The following is a 12,106-nucleotide window of genomic DNA, read 5'->3' on the forward strand; positions in this document are numbered from 1 at the left end:
TTTTAAACCAAAAAAAAAAAAATACTTCTGCCAAAATAATACTTCTGTGGTTCTTCATGTTTATCAGAGCAGCAATTTAAAAAATACTCTCTTCTGTACTTCTCACTTCTTTATTAGCTCATTAAAAGGCAACGAGTGTTATCAAAATGCTTATTTGCCTTCACACTTTAGCTTAAATATTTAAACTAATGGCAACAGAAAGGGAACTGTGTGAGTCATTTCTGCCCAGGCAGCAGGTACAGTGTGTTTGTAGGTGACCATCACCTGAACTGCCGCACATGGCACTTGTCACTGTGGCTGCGGGGGGCGGAAAGGGGAGCAGTGTCATCATCAGCACCACACAGTCACCAGCTGAACCACTGCCAAGAGTTTCCTTTCGCAAACTAACCGTCTGTCTGAAATTAAAACAACAGCAGCATTGTTTTTCCTCTGCTGTGCAAATCCACCTTGCTGGCAGGCCTTGTGTTACAGCACACCGTGACGTGGGGTGCTTGGGGGGTGACACATGGACCAGCTACTCTCATGTGTCAGCAGCCCAACCTATGAACAGCAGCAAATATTCCTAATTCATTGCCAAACATGTATGTGAAAAATGTGCATTTGTCAGGGAGATGTGGGGATGTGCATTTGCATAAAGATATAAAAGATTAGAAAAAAATAGGTATATTAAAAGAGCAGGCTCAAAACTCAATACCATAATAAGGAAACAGTGTGTCGCTACCATATCTAGGCATGATACAATTCATATTAATTTTTCCATCCTCTTCCTAATACTCTCAGGAATTTTGTTTGATACTGATGTGTTTGCTTTCCAGTTGCACAGGTTTTCTAGATGAGCTTTTTCACAGAACTATTCATTATGACTCAGAGAAGCTTTTATATAGAAATGTAGTTTTAGAGTCAACCAACCATTATTTGCTTTCTGGTGGTATTACTGAATATCAGTCACAGTAGCCTCTAGAGATAGATTAATTACATTTACACTGGTTTTGCCTAGTTTATATTTACCTAGGTTACTTTTCATTTGCCTAATTCCTGGCATGTTTATCCTTCACAACTGTCATTCCTCTCTAGACTTCTGTAGGTTTTATTAAAAATTAGACCTGGAGTAATTGGCAAACATTGTCAACTTGGTGTCTACTTCTTTCCTTGGAATTCTTGATAATTATATAAAATTGTGCTGCTATACACCACAGACATTGCATGTTTAAACTCTTTAAAAAACAGTGGTTCAGTACTTCTCTATTTCTAATTTGCAGACTTTGCCATTTCTCTTGCAGATATTGATTTACCTTAAGATTCTTTCACAATGGACTTCAAACCTCATTGGAGAACTAAATCATTCATGATTATCTACTGACAGGCACAATGAATGCCAGCTGTCATGGCCTTCCTTTACTTCTAACTTAGCACAACCTTTGCAAATGTGGATGTCTAGGTTTTTGTTTGTGTAGTCTTTTTTTTTTCTTTTTTTTTTTTTTCATTCCAAAGTGGTGGCAATAGTATGTAAAAGTGTTTAAAACTATTTTTCTAGAAGATGATTTTGAGTTATAGAAGCTAAATGCAGTTGATCCATGACATATGCATCATCCAGAGAGCCATGATCTTTTATCTAATGCAGGAAGAGAATATTAGAAGAGCGAAAAGCCATCATTGGCTTTATGGATCAATCAGGAAATCTATACATTTCAATCATAGGAGGACTTGTCAAGGACTGCAGACAAGGAAACCTTCAGTGTGCTTCCCTTCATTCCTTTGTCTTCCAAAGGACTGAGGAGACCCTTCCAGGGGGCTGATTGTGCTTGCATGTGTTCACTGAAGGCAGCAGAAGAAACGGTCTGAGACAAAACTTCTTTGGATCCACCTGCATTTTCAATGGCTGTCAGAGACAGAAACATTTTTCTAAACCTTGCCAGGAGGTGGTTTCTAACTTAACATCAGTGGCCTTAAAAAAGATAAGTTTCTTCATGGGCGCTTAATACAGTAATGATCAAGGCAGAAAAACAAGGTGAAATGTATTAACTCCAAACATCTTCAAAGGAACATCCCCTACAGTTTTTTCCCCAAAGAACTTCTCTTATTTATGGAAAAATATTTAAAATCTGGGGTAAACCCATTCTTATTTAGTTAACTTTGACAGTTTTCAGCTCTGAAAACATCTGTGATTCTCCATATAAAACATTAGTGTTCCCATTTTGTTTGTGGAAGTGTTTTGATCCCTAGCTTCTCTCCACAAGGGGTACTTTGAGCTGATGCACTGAGCAGACCCTGATTTTGTAAAAGAAATGCTTACCCCCGTCATATCTTACTTTCTGGATGGAATTGTGTGATTTAGTTTAAGCTGTCTCCCTTTTGCTTCTCTTTAAATTATTAATAGTTCTAAATATGCTGTGGATGTATGTATAGTAACTGCCAATTCATGTGCCAATTAAATTTCTCTTTGTTCATTAGGGCTTACTATATAGGAAAAATGATTTGGGGAATGATTGTACTAACTCACTGGATACATATCTTTATTCCTCAGTAAGGGGAATAAAACTTTTCTGTTTCAACAGTTCAGCCAGAAGGGGATCTTGTAAGGGCAGGATGAAGGATTCCAAGCAAAGAGGTATTGCAGAATAGGTGCTGTCTTCCCTGGTCTTTTCACATCAAGCAGCAAGTAGTTTTGTCAGAACAGTAGAGGCATGATCAGACTGTCAGAGTCTGAACCTGAGGCACTGCATGGAAGGACAAACTCTCTCTCAGAAATGCTGCAGCAGTGCATCCAAAGGTGACATCACGTTTGTCCTGGCATCAGGTTCCAAGTGGTCTTGCTCAATACCCCTCTGTCTGAAATGCAGAGCTTGAATGAAATTATCAGCTATTATTACTTAAAATGTTCTTGTTGAGAAAAAATTGGGAAACATCATTATAGGAACTTCCCAGATTGGTACTTCCAGTTTGAGATGGATGTGGAGCAGAAGGTATTGTTTAAGCAGAGTTCTTTTTCAGCATACTAAAATTACTCTAAAGATGCCTTAATAGGTTAGCAGCTTGCATACTGATTATATTTAAAAATATGTAAGTCAAGTGTATAGTCAGTGGAAATCAAAGTTTCCTGTGATCCCCATTGTGCGTTTATTACAACAAAATCTTGAATTTTACTCTAGCTGGCTTCCACCACACAGCTTTACCGTCTGTAGCACTCCTCTAAACCTCTGTGGTTCTTCATCTCCTGTCATCCATCTTGTGTACTGAATGATGAAAGAATACTTTGTGATCACATTATGGTACATGTGCTAATGTGGCTGAAAGCCAGGATTTATCTTGCGAGATCAAAATCACTGATCACTTCACGATCGCTGTCTTTATCTCCCTGTACAAAAATTGTGTACTCCCCAAAAAAAAGAAATCTCAAAACTCCAGCATATTCTGCCTTGTCCTAAAATGAGAGCAGCACTACATAACTCACATTTAGTTGAAGTGGTACAGCCAGGGACCTGTCAGTCTGCACAAAAAAACAATATCAGCAGCTTCTCAGATTCTATCATAGATCATAATCAGCAATTCATATGCTTCTTTCTGAGTTTGTTATGGCCTCAGGGGTAATCAAAGATTAGAGCATCTCTTGTAGCTTTCACATTAGTGAAACATTTTGCATCTAACTAGCCCATGATTGGTTTCTAAATGCTAGTTCATACCCTTCATGTTTTGGAGGACACATGGGTTAATGTGGCCTAGTTATTGCTTCAGTGTCTGATTTCTCTTCAAGTGGCTTTATGCTGATTCTTTATATTAGAGTTCTCTCAGTCCTCTTGAAAAGTGGACCAGAGATATTTTACATCTGCCAGTGAAGGTGAGCCAGCTGGAATGTGCTACAGGAAGGGAAGAGGAGCTGACTAGTAACTTAGTCAGAAATTTCTGACTCTTCTCCAACATTAGCCCTGCCTGGACTAAGTATCCCTGGCCTACCCCCAAGACAACTACTGGGAGGAACTAATTTTCTCTTTCCTCTTCTGCATTTTCAATTATTACTCACATTTTTGTTTGCTGCCTATCTCTTTCTCATTTGAAGGGCCCAATAATCACCAAGGCAGAAGCTGAGTTCAGCAGATAAGAGCACAGGACACCCGTATCACGGCTTCACTCTCCCTTCTGCGCCAAGTGCCTCTTCTGCCTTTTTGGCAGGGCAGTGGCTTGGGAGCTTTCTCTTTCCTTAGCAGGGTCTGAATTCAGCCACTTAACACCCTGCTGCAGTGCCAAAGTACGCTTTGCAGCCCAGGATTGTATATGGCAGGAGCAGATTACAAATGTAGCCAACTGGATGTTGCCAAGCCGTTATCTACTGTTCTTTTATCCAAGTACCCTGTCCCTGTCCCTGTGCTCTGATTTCCCCTTTTCCCTTTTATGGAGTGCTGGAGGGAAGTTGACCTTTTCTGGTCCTCTCCATCTGACTCCAGAGAGGAGGTGAAATTTTTTAAGAGCTGTATTTTACATTCATCAACCGCACAGAAAAGAAAATTTAAGCAATTGACTTCAGAGGGGGGTTTTGAAGGGTAGCTGGATATTTTTCTTGAGGATTTTTGTTGGTTGGAGTTTCTTTAATTAAGAAATGGTAATGTATTTCTTGCAAACCTCTTATGCCCTCTATAGTCATGCAGGCACACAAGGACTTCAGATTTGCCTTCTATTCTTCTTTTGAAAATATTCCTACTTCACTTTTAGTTGTTATGGATATAAAAGTTCATGTTTTTCAAGTCATAGCCAGAATCATCCAATTCACAACATATGGAGTCATCATATTGCTATTTATTAAGGGAAGAAGAAAATAATAGGTAATTTCTGTGATACAGGTGAGGAAAGCAGAAGTTCAGGGACCACATAATAAAGCCCAGATCTTGTCAGCACAGACCTCTCTTCTGTGGCTAGTCTTTGCTATCTCTTGTCCAAGTACCTGGCTACAGAACCCCTTTACTCTCATGTCATAATTTTCTCAATTTTCAGTTTTGTAGTCCCTTTTCTTTGTATCCTTAGGCATTTTTTACCCAGACAGGAATCCCTGTTTGTCTTTCTATGGCTTTGAGGCATAGCAGCAGAGAACTCTTTCAGCTGTGGTAGGAGTTTTTGGAAAAATTCTTCTTAGCCTGTGGAAGCCCTGAAAAATGTTTATTGAAGTTGGTTTTTTTTTTTCCTACAAAATACTTTGGTCTTTTCCTGAAACTTTAAAAAATCTCTGAGCTTGAAGAAAATACCTAGTAAGATACACTGAGCATGATAGATATGGGGGGAAAGCGGCCAAAAGCAGGGGGTTGTCAGTTGATTTTTGACAGATTTTTTGGTTTCTGGTATTTTAACAGAAAGATGCAGGTTCCCTAGTTCCTGTCAGGAATCTCTCAAAGAGCAGCTCTCTAAAATTGGTGAGCCTAAATAAGCACTTTTCTGCCTCTTCTTCTGGTATATCATACATTTAATTACAAGGGGGAGAAAGTGTTTTTTAAAATAATATAGTCAGGCTTTAAGGGGAGAATCTCATCAAACATTAATTATTCTATTGATTTTCCTGTGGCTTTTGTATTTTTTTCGAAGAGGAACTGAATGGATGAGCTTCCTTCTCTCAGTTTCCAGATCAGCAACCAGATAGGGAACCCTGTCTCTAAGGAGAAAGTGCACTGACATGCACTGATGAAGAACAGAAGTCAACGAGGTGCAGCCTTTCTCTACCTCTTTGCAGCAGTCTGGCATCCACCATGTGGATTTTGAAAAATGTTCCTAAATCACTGCATTACATGCATTATTGCATATAAAAGTAATTAGGTCATCCTAATCCTTTAAAGAAATAGAGTTTCTGTTGACAAATCCCCCAACTTGCCAAGTCCTCCAGAAAATCTGGTCCTTGGCTATGTCTTTTATATTTTTGATAACAGAAAGCTTGGAGTTACTCTTTCTAACATTTCAGGAATATTTATTTCTTTTACTAGTCAGCACAAGAAAGCTCAGAAGCCTTTATCTGCATTTCTGCATTGAATTGCTTTCTTCTCAACTTTGTAGTATGTATGTTCCTGATACAAGAAAGCCTTTTAAAAGAAGAGGGTTGTTAATAATAAATATTTTAGGCATTAGGTAACTGAAGGATGTTTTGCAAATAGAACATGACTAAAACATCTCCCCTCAAAGCAACCAGTCACAGAATTGTCGTTTAGGACAAGTAATGTGTTTTACCTCTCTGCTTACAAAGATGTTGCTAGTTCCTAGGTACAAACCTAAGTTCTACAAGTTCTAAGCAAAATTCTAGAGCATTGTTGTGGTTTGAAAGCAAAACGAATGAGAGGCTCCAAGTCAGAGATATAATTTAATAAGAAGAAAGGTAAAAAGGTAAAAATAAAATAAAATAAATGCAGTAACACAAAGGATCACTGACAGAGTCAGAATACGACCTGAGCAGGATGGTGGAAGCAGTCCAGGTGAGGTGCTCTTCCTGAAGCAGTGATCCTGTAGAAAGGTCTGGGAGCTCTGGTCCTCTGGGAATCCAGTGGGTAAGTGCTGCTTGCACTGTCCCACATACCAGCTTATATCCAGGTGAGAATGCTTGGCTCCTCCCCCTGGGCAGAGCATCTCACAATAGCATGAGAAGTGTGAAGTGGGTCCTTGATGGCCCATTAACAGAGATAACCCCTGGAGGGAGTTACCTGTGAGTCATGGGCCATTAGCAGAAGACACCCCCAAAGGCCTTAATGGGCCATTAGCAGAAGACACCCCAAAGGTCATTAGCAAAGACACCCCAAAGGCCATTAGCAGAAGAGGCAGGGGGCTTGGGAAAACACTTAGCCCACCTGGTTTCAACAGTTCATGAAGATGGTGATAGAATAAATACTTTGTGTACATCCTACACTGCAACCCAGGACAAGCAGCTTTAGAGAAAAGTAATTCTCCATATGTCTGATGAAGTGGCTGCTTTTGCAGTATCCTGGCTGTACATGGTGAGGTTTCCTGCCCTGCCGTAGACCTTTGTCACATTGTTCTGTGCAGAACTGAGAATTGCTGCGATAATTATTAGTTAATATTTTATTAAAATGTAGCTAAAGTTTAATTCATGTCATTCTTTCCTTCGGAATGTGGATGTACTTGTAGTCTTTTATCTAAATACTGTCAATTTTGTGACAATCTGAAGGCACCATATGGCAATTTAAAGCCACGCTGTGAAACTTGTCTTTCCTTTGCATGTCTGGAAACCAGCACCACCCAGATTTGGAGCACCACCCCACTCATTTCAAGTAACAGAGCAAGGCTGATTTGAAGAGCTGTGCCTTTCACACCAGTCTTCTCTGTATTCAGTCTCTCCATTTTCACCATGGACTTCAGCTGCTTCCCCAAGTTACCACTAGGGAAAAAGGACTTCATTTCTCGCCTGTGTATCTGTAAGACAAGACAGGTTTCTAATTTACTTAAATTTAAAGTCCCCACCAAACATAAAGAAAAAACTCAAACCAACAGTCTTTGATACTACATTAAGTTTCAGAACAGCCTTAATTAGAAGAATCCTTTAAAGATTAGTATCTAAATACATTGCTTTTTTAATCAAAGGCATTTTGAAGTTTGTTTGCGTAGTGTGTGTTGTTGATAAAAAACCCGAAACAAAAACAAGAAAAACAAACCCAAATCAGAAATATCATTAATAATTTTGAGGTGAAAAAGGCCTTATTTCTTATATACAGTGAAAAGCAGCAGACAGCTGTGAAAATAGTTAGGCAACTCTTGGTTGTGATTTGCTTCTCACTTATATTTAGCCATTTTTTACATTCATATTCAAGTTTCTATATACACATAAATTTTATCCTCTCATTAGTGTTTCTTTTCAGTTTGTGAAAAGTAATGATATTAGCTCGTTTCAGAAGACTAGATTTCTTGTGTCTTTATTCTCTCCTGTTCACAGAATTAATCAAAAGCTCTGAATTTGTCCTTAACCTCTCAGCATAGTTCAGAACTGTAGTGGCAATTCAAGTGTACCTAATGCAATACCATTCATCTTTGTGTTTCAGTGTTCTGGAGCAGCCTGGGAGCAGGAAAATTCATCAAATCTTAGAGCAGACTTTTAAGTAGAAAAGGGTCATAGCTAAGGACCATCTCAAAGATGAAAGGAAAAATCAGGAATCTTGTTTGCCGCATGTGCTATCTAAGCTCCTTTTCTGAGTACAAATTCTTAGGCTTGAATCTTTTGGCAGGATTTTGCTGAAAGGTACTTTTCTGTATTATTTTACCTATTTATATTATTTTACTGCCAGTTGCTAATAGGTATTGTAACAAAAATAGTTCTGCTCTCAGAGTATTGTTACTGCTTTGCTTTTCAGCAAGTTTCAAACTAGAGTATGTTTTTATTTTTTTTGCTGGATCTGAAGGCAAGACAGTAATTTTTTTGTGTTTAGCTGAACACAGCTGAGTGCTCTGAATAACAGCAGCTTTAATAATAAATAGCAGTTATATAACATCTTCTATCAGATGGTTTTAACATGTAATTTAGACCTTTCAGCTTTTTTTATTTTTTTTTTTTTATTTTGCAAATACTTTTATCCCCATTTTACAAATGAGTAACATAAGGCTCAAATGAAATTACTCATGTACACTTAAACCTGTGAGCCAGCATAGCCACAGAGGGAAAGAAAACTGTCCTGAGCATTAGCTTAACCATAGGATTTGGACTTTACTCTTTTTCTCAGGTTTGGTCTATCATGGTCCCAGCAGTTCATTTTACAGATACAAAGTATTGCTTAGTAGTAGAGTAGTAATCTGCATTAAAAAAGAAGCTGCCCGATACTTAAAACTGGTTCAGTTTCTGATAACAAAAAGCACTGAGCCACAGGTATTTGCTTTTTTTAACTTACTCTCCGTTTGTTTGGTGGGGAATTCTCTTTTATCCTAAAACATTCTCAGCAGCTTTCTGTTCTTTATTTCACCCACAAAAGTCTCACGTCTTGTCTGGAGCAGAAAATTTGACAATTTTTACCATAAAGGTTAAATCTATTTTTGGTGTTCTCATAACAAACTCAATCCTTTAATGTATTTATATCCTTGCTTGAGAATAAGCCTTAGAAGAAGCAGAAACCAGATTTAGATTTTTTTTTTCTGTGATGTCTCATCAGTTTTTTCTTTGGGACAAGTACTTCTATAGGAATCAAATACTACATTTTCATAGTATTTTACACAAATATTTCTAAACCAGCAAACAGCAGTGGTATTTAATTTTCAGAAAACTGAAAATTTAAGACTAAGACTATCCTGATTGTGATTTTCTAACCCAGGAATTGTATTTAACATGCAATAAATATACAAGCGTGAAGGGAAGGCAGAGGAAATATTCACAGCACTGAAAAAATAGTAGTAAAAATGCTTTAGAGGTGTTTTATCAGTTACCTTTTGACCTCTGTGCTTAAATACATCACATTATATGGAAAGATGAGAAAGGTAGGAAGAGTTGAGTGTTAGTTTATCTTTGCTTACAGCAAGTAACTGATACTAAAAATCAAAATCACAGTAGTGCAAAGATAGAGGAGGCCAGAAAAGCAAAATATTAGAAAATCCGTCGTTTTGTTTCAGTTGTTCCTTTTGCTTATGTTGGTCTTACCCATGATTTCAGAACTGGGTTAGGAGAAAGAAAATTCTACTGAGAAGACTGGGATTCATCAGTAGCCTCCTGATCTTGATCAAACAATGGTTTGCAAATTCCTAGGTTCAAACCTCACTGAAAGCAGGCACTGCTTGAACATAAGATTCCCAGTGTGGTGCTGTTTTAGCCCTCTACAAGGCTGGGTCAGAAAGCATCCTAAGAGAGAGTAGGATGTGCAATGGTGAAATTACTTGTGCTAGCACACAGGAGGGATAAATGTGCGTGTCAGTAAAGATTTAGGGCTATGCTTCCCAAGTCGATGCTGAGGAAAAATGATGAATGCATTTCTTGTTAAAACAGAAAGGATGTGATTAGGTAGTTAAAGAGAAAGTATATTAGAGCTTGTGTTCCGACTTTTAGTAGCTGGGCTTCAATGGCATATTGAAAATCTGAAAAGGAGTTGGAGAAAAGCTAGCAAATTAATTTTTTATTGTGAGCAGCTGAAATAGTTTTGTTTATCAAAGAGAAGGTTAAGGGCTAACATGATTGCAATGTATTAATGCCTGCACTATTCAGAAGGTGTTTGAGCTTTGAGTGACCTTTAATAGAGAAGCACAACTAGTCTGAGTGGTTTATAACTCAGAAACTATTGCTTCCACAGTGATGTAAATGAACTTGTTTGGAAACTTTTGTATCAAACTGTTAAGATGGCTTTTTTTCCCTAAAATTTAGGCTCTGGTTGACCACAAATTATTGGACTTTGTAATAGGAAGGGCTGAACCTTTTCAGTGAATGAAATTATGTCATAATTTTTTTGGGAAATCAGATGTAATAGTTCCCTCCGGCCTAACCCAAATCTGTTAAATCACTTTCAGTATTCTGTATGATTGTGAATACAGGCACACAAAGAGAATCATCATCCTTTTCATTTTTCCTTGCAAATTTTATTTTAAAGGGGGAACGTGCAAGAGGGTAGCACACCCAGAGGCTCTGCATGATACCATAGGACTGGATATAAAAATGTAGCGAGGGAAATTTAGCTTCTAGGAGCTGGAGATGGAAAATGGGTCTCTGAAGTCCAGGGATATAGCCCTGCAACTCTTAACAGAAATAATGTGGAATTTTCAAAAGCAAAATTACCTGAACTTTAATCTAAAATGAGAATGAGGAAGCTGAATTTATTAATATTTCTAATACTTTTAAGATATAAAAGTTGTTTCCAGCTCTGGGTTCCTTTTAGTTGTCTTGTACTAAAAATGAAGTAGAAGTGTAAATGCCAAAGGTGTCTCTTTCCTTTTTTATTTTTCAGTACTCTTATTTCAGTAGCTCTTCATGGATAGCTGTAGTATCTGATGTTAACAAGTGAATTACAGCAAGATTTTGGTTTGTTTTAAGATGCCTCCTGGCTGATTACACTGACTAGTAGTAGTGTGTCACAAATATCACAGCCATGGTTTTCCTCAAGGAAGCTGGAGCTGGCTGCCAAATTGAGGGGACAGACAAACACAGTGAAAAGTTGCATTCAGAGAGATTTGCCTTCAGAAATTGCATTCAGAGTACAATGTTGTTGTATTTTAGGAATCATATGTAGGGAAAGGGAGATGCTAGTCCCTGTGGTCTGGATTCTTTCTTAGTGGATGGATTCTTTCTTAGTGTTTTACTGCACCTGATGCACCTGCCATCTACTCAGCATTTTAAAAAGAAAAAGTAAATCCTCGACTTTCTGTAACCTGAATATGGTTGGGCTTGATTTCCCTGAGATCCAGACTTCCTGCTTTGTGCAAATGTGCTGTGTGTAAGTACATTGAGAGAGCTTCCTTAAAAAAAACGTGATTAAAGCAACCATCAGTTAAACCACGGGACTGCAGTAAAAAAAAAAACCACCAAAAACACTCTATAATGCTGTAAATTGGTTATTCTTTTTGTTCAATGAAGTATTTGTACAAGTCTCCAAATCAGCTGCTGAGAATCTGAGTCACCCCTGGTTTGGTTATTGGCCATTTATATCTACCTGTTTTTTAAGAACCCCCAAAATGCTGTGAAGAGGGAGGTGGTGTTTAGAAAGCTGCAGGCTCATGCTACAGAATTACATCTCTGGAGACGGTCTCTGCCATTCAAGGAGAGCTGATGCACAAGGAATATTGATGGCTTTCCTGCAAGAAAAGAAAGTTGTTCACATCACAGAGTGATTTATGTTGGAAAGGACCCTTAAGATCATAGTGTTCAGCCGTTATTGCAGCACTGCCAAGTTCACAACTGAACCATATCCCTCAGGCCACATGTACATGTCTTTAAATATCTCCAGGGATGGACACTCCACCACTTCCCTGGGCAAAGTTGCAATGCCAGATAACCCTTTCAGTAATACATTTCTCCTGGTATCCAGTCTAAGCCTTCCCTGGTACAACTTGAAGATGTTTTCTCTCGTTACCTGGAAAAAAATAGTGACACTCACCTTGCTACAACCTCCTTTCAGGTAGAGCTCCATCAGTAGAGCTGGCACAAATGTTCCTGATGATGCAAAATCAG

General features: G+C 38.3%; 1 protein-coding gene across 5 annotated transcripts in view; it reads left to right on the forward strand.

Moving 5' to 3' along the window:
* The window catches only part of ZNF385B (zinc finger protein 385B), a 156,710-nt gene that overhangs the window by 102,201 nt on the left and 42,403 nt on the right, over positions 1-12,106 (forward strand). The gene's annotated exons all lie outside the window — the stretch shown is intronic.

This window comes from Zosterops lateralis, assembly GCF_965231275.1.
Source record: "Zosterops lateralis genome assembly, chromosome: 7".
NCBI lineage: Eukaryota > Metazoa > Chordata > Aves > Passeriformes > Zosteropidae > Zosterops > Zosterops lateralis.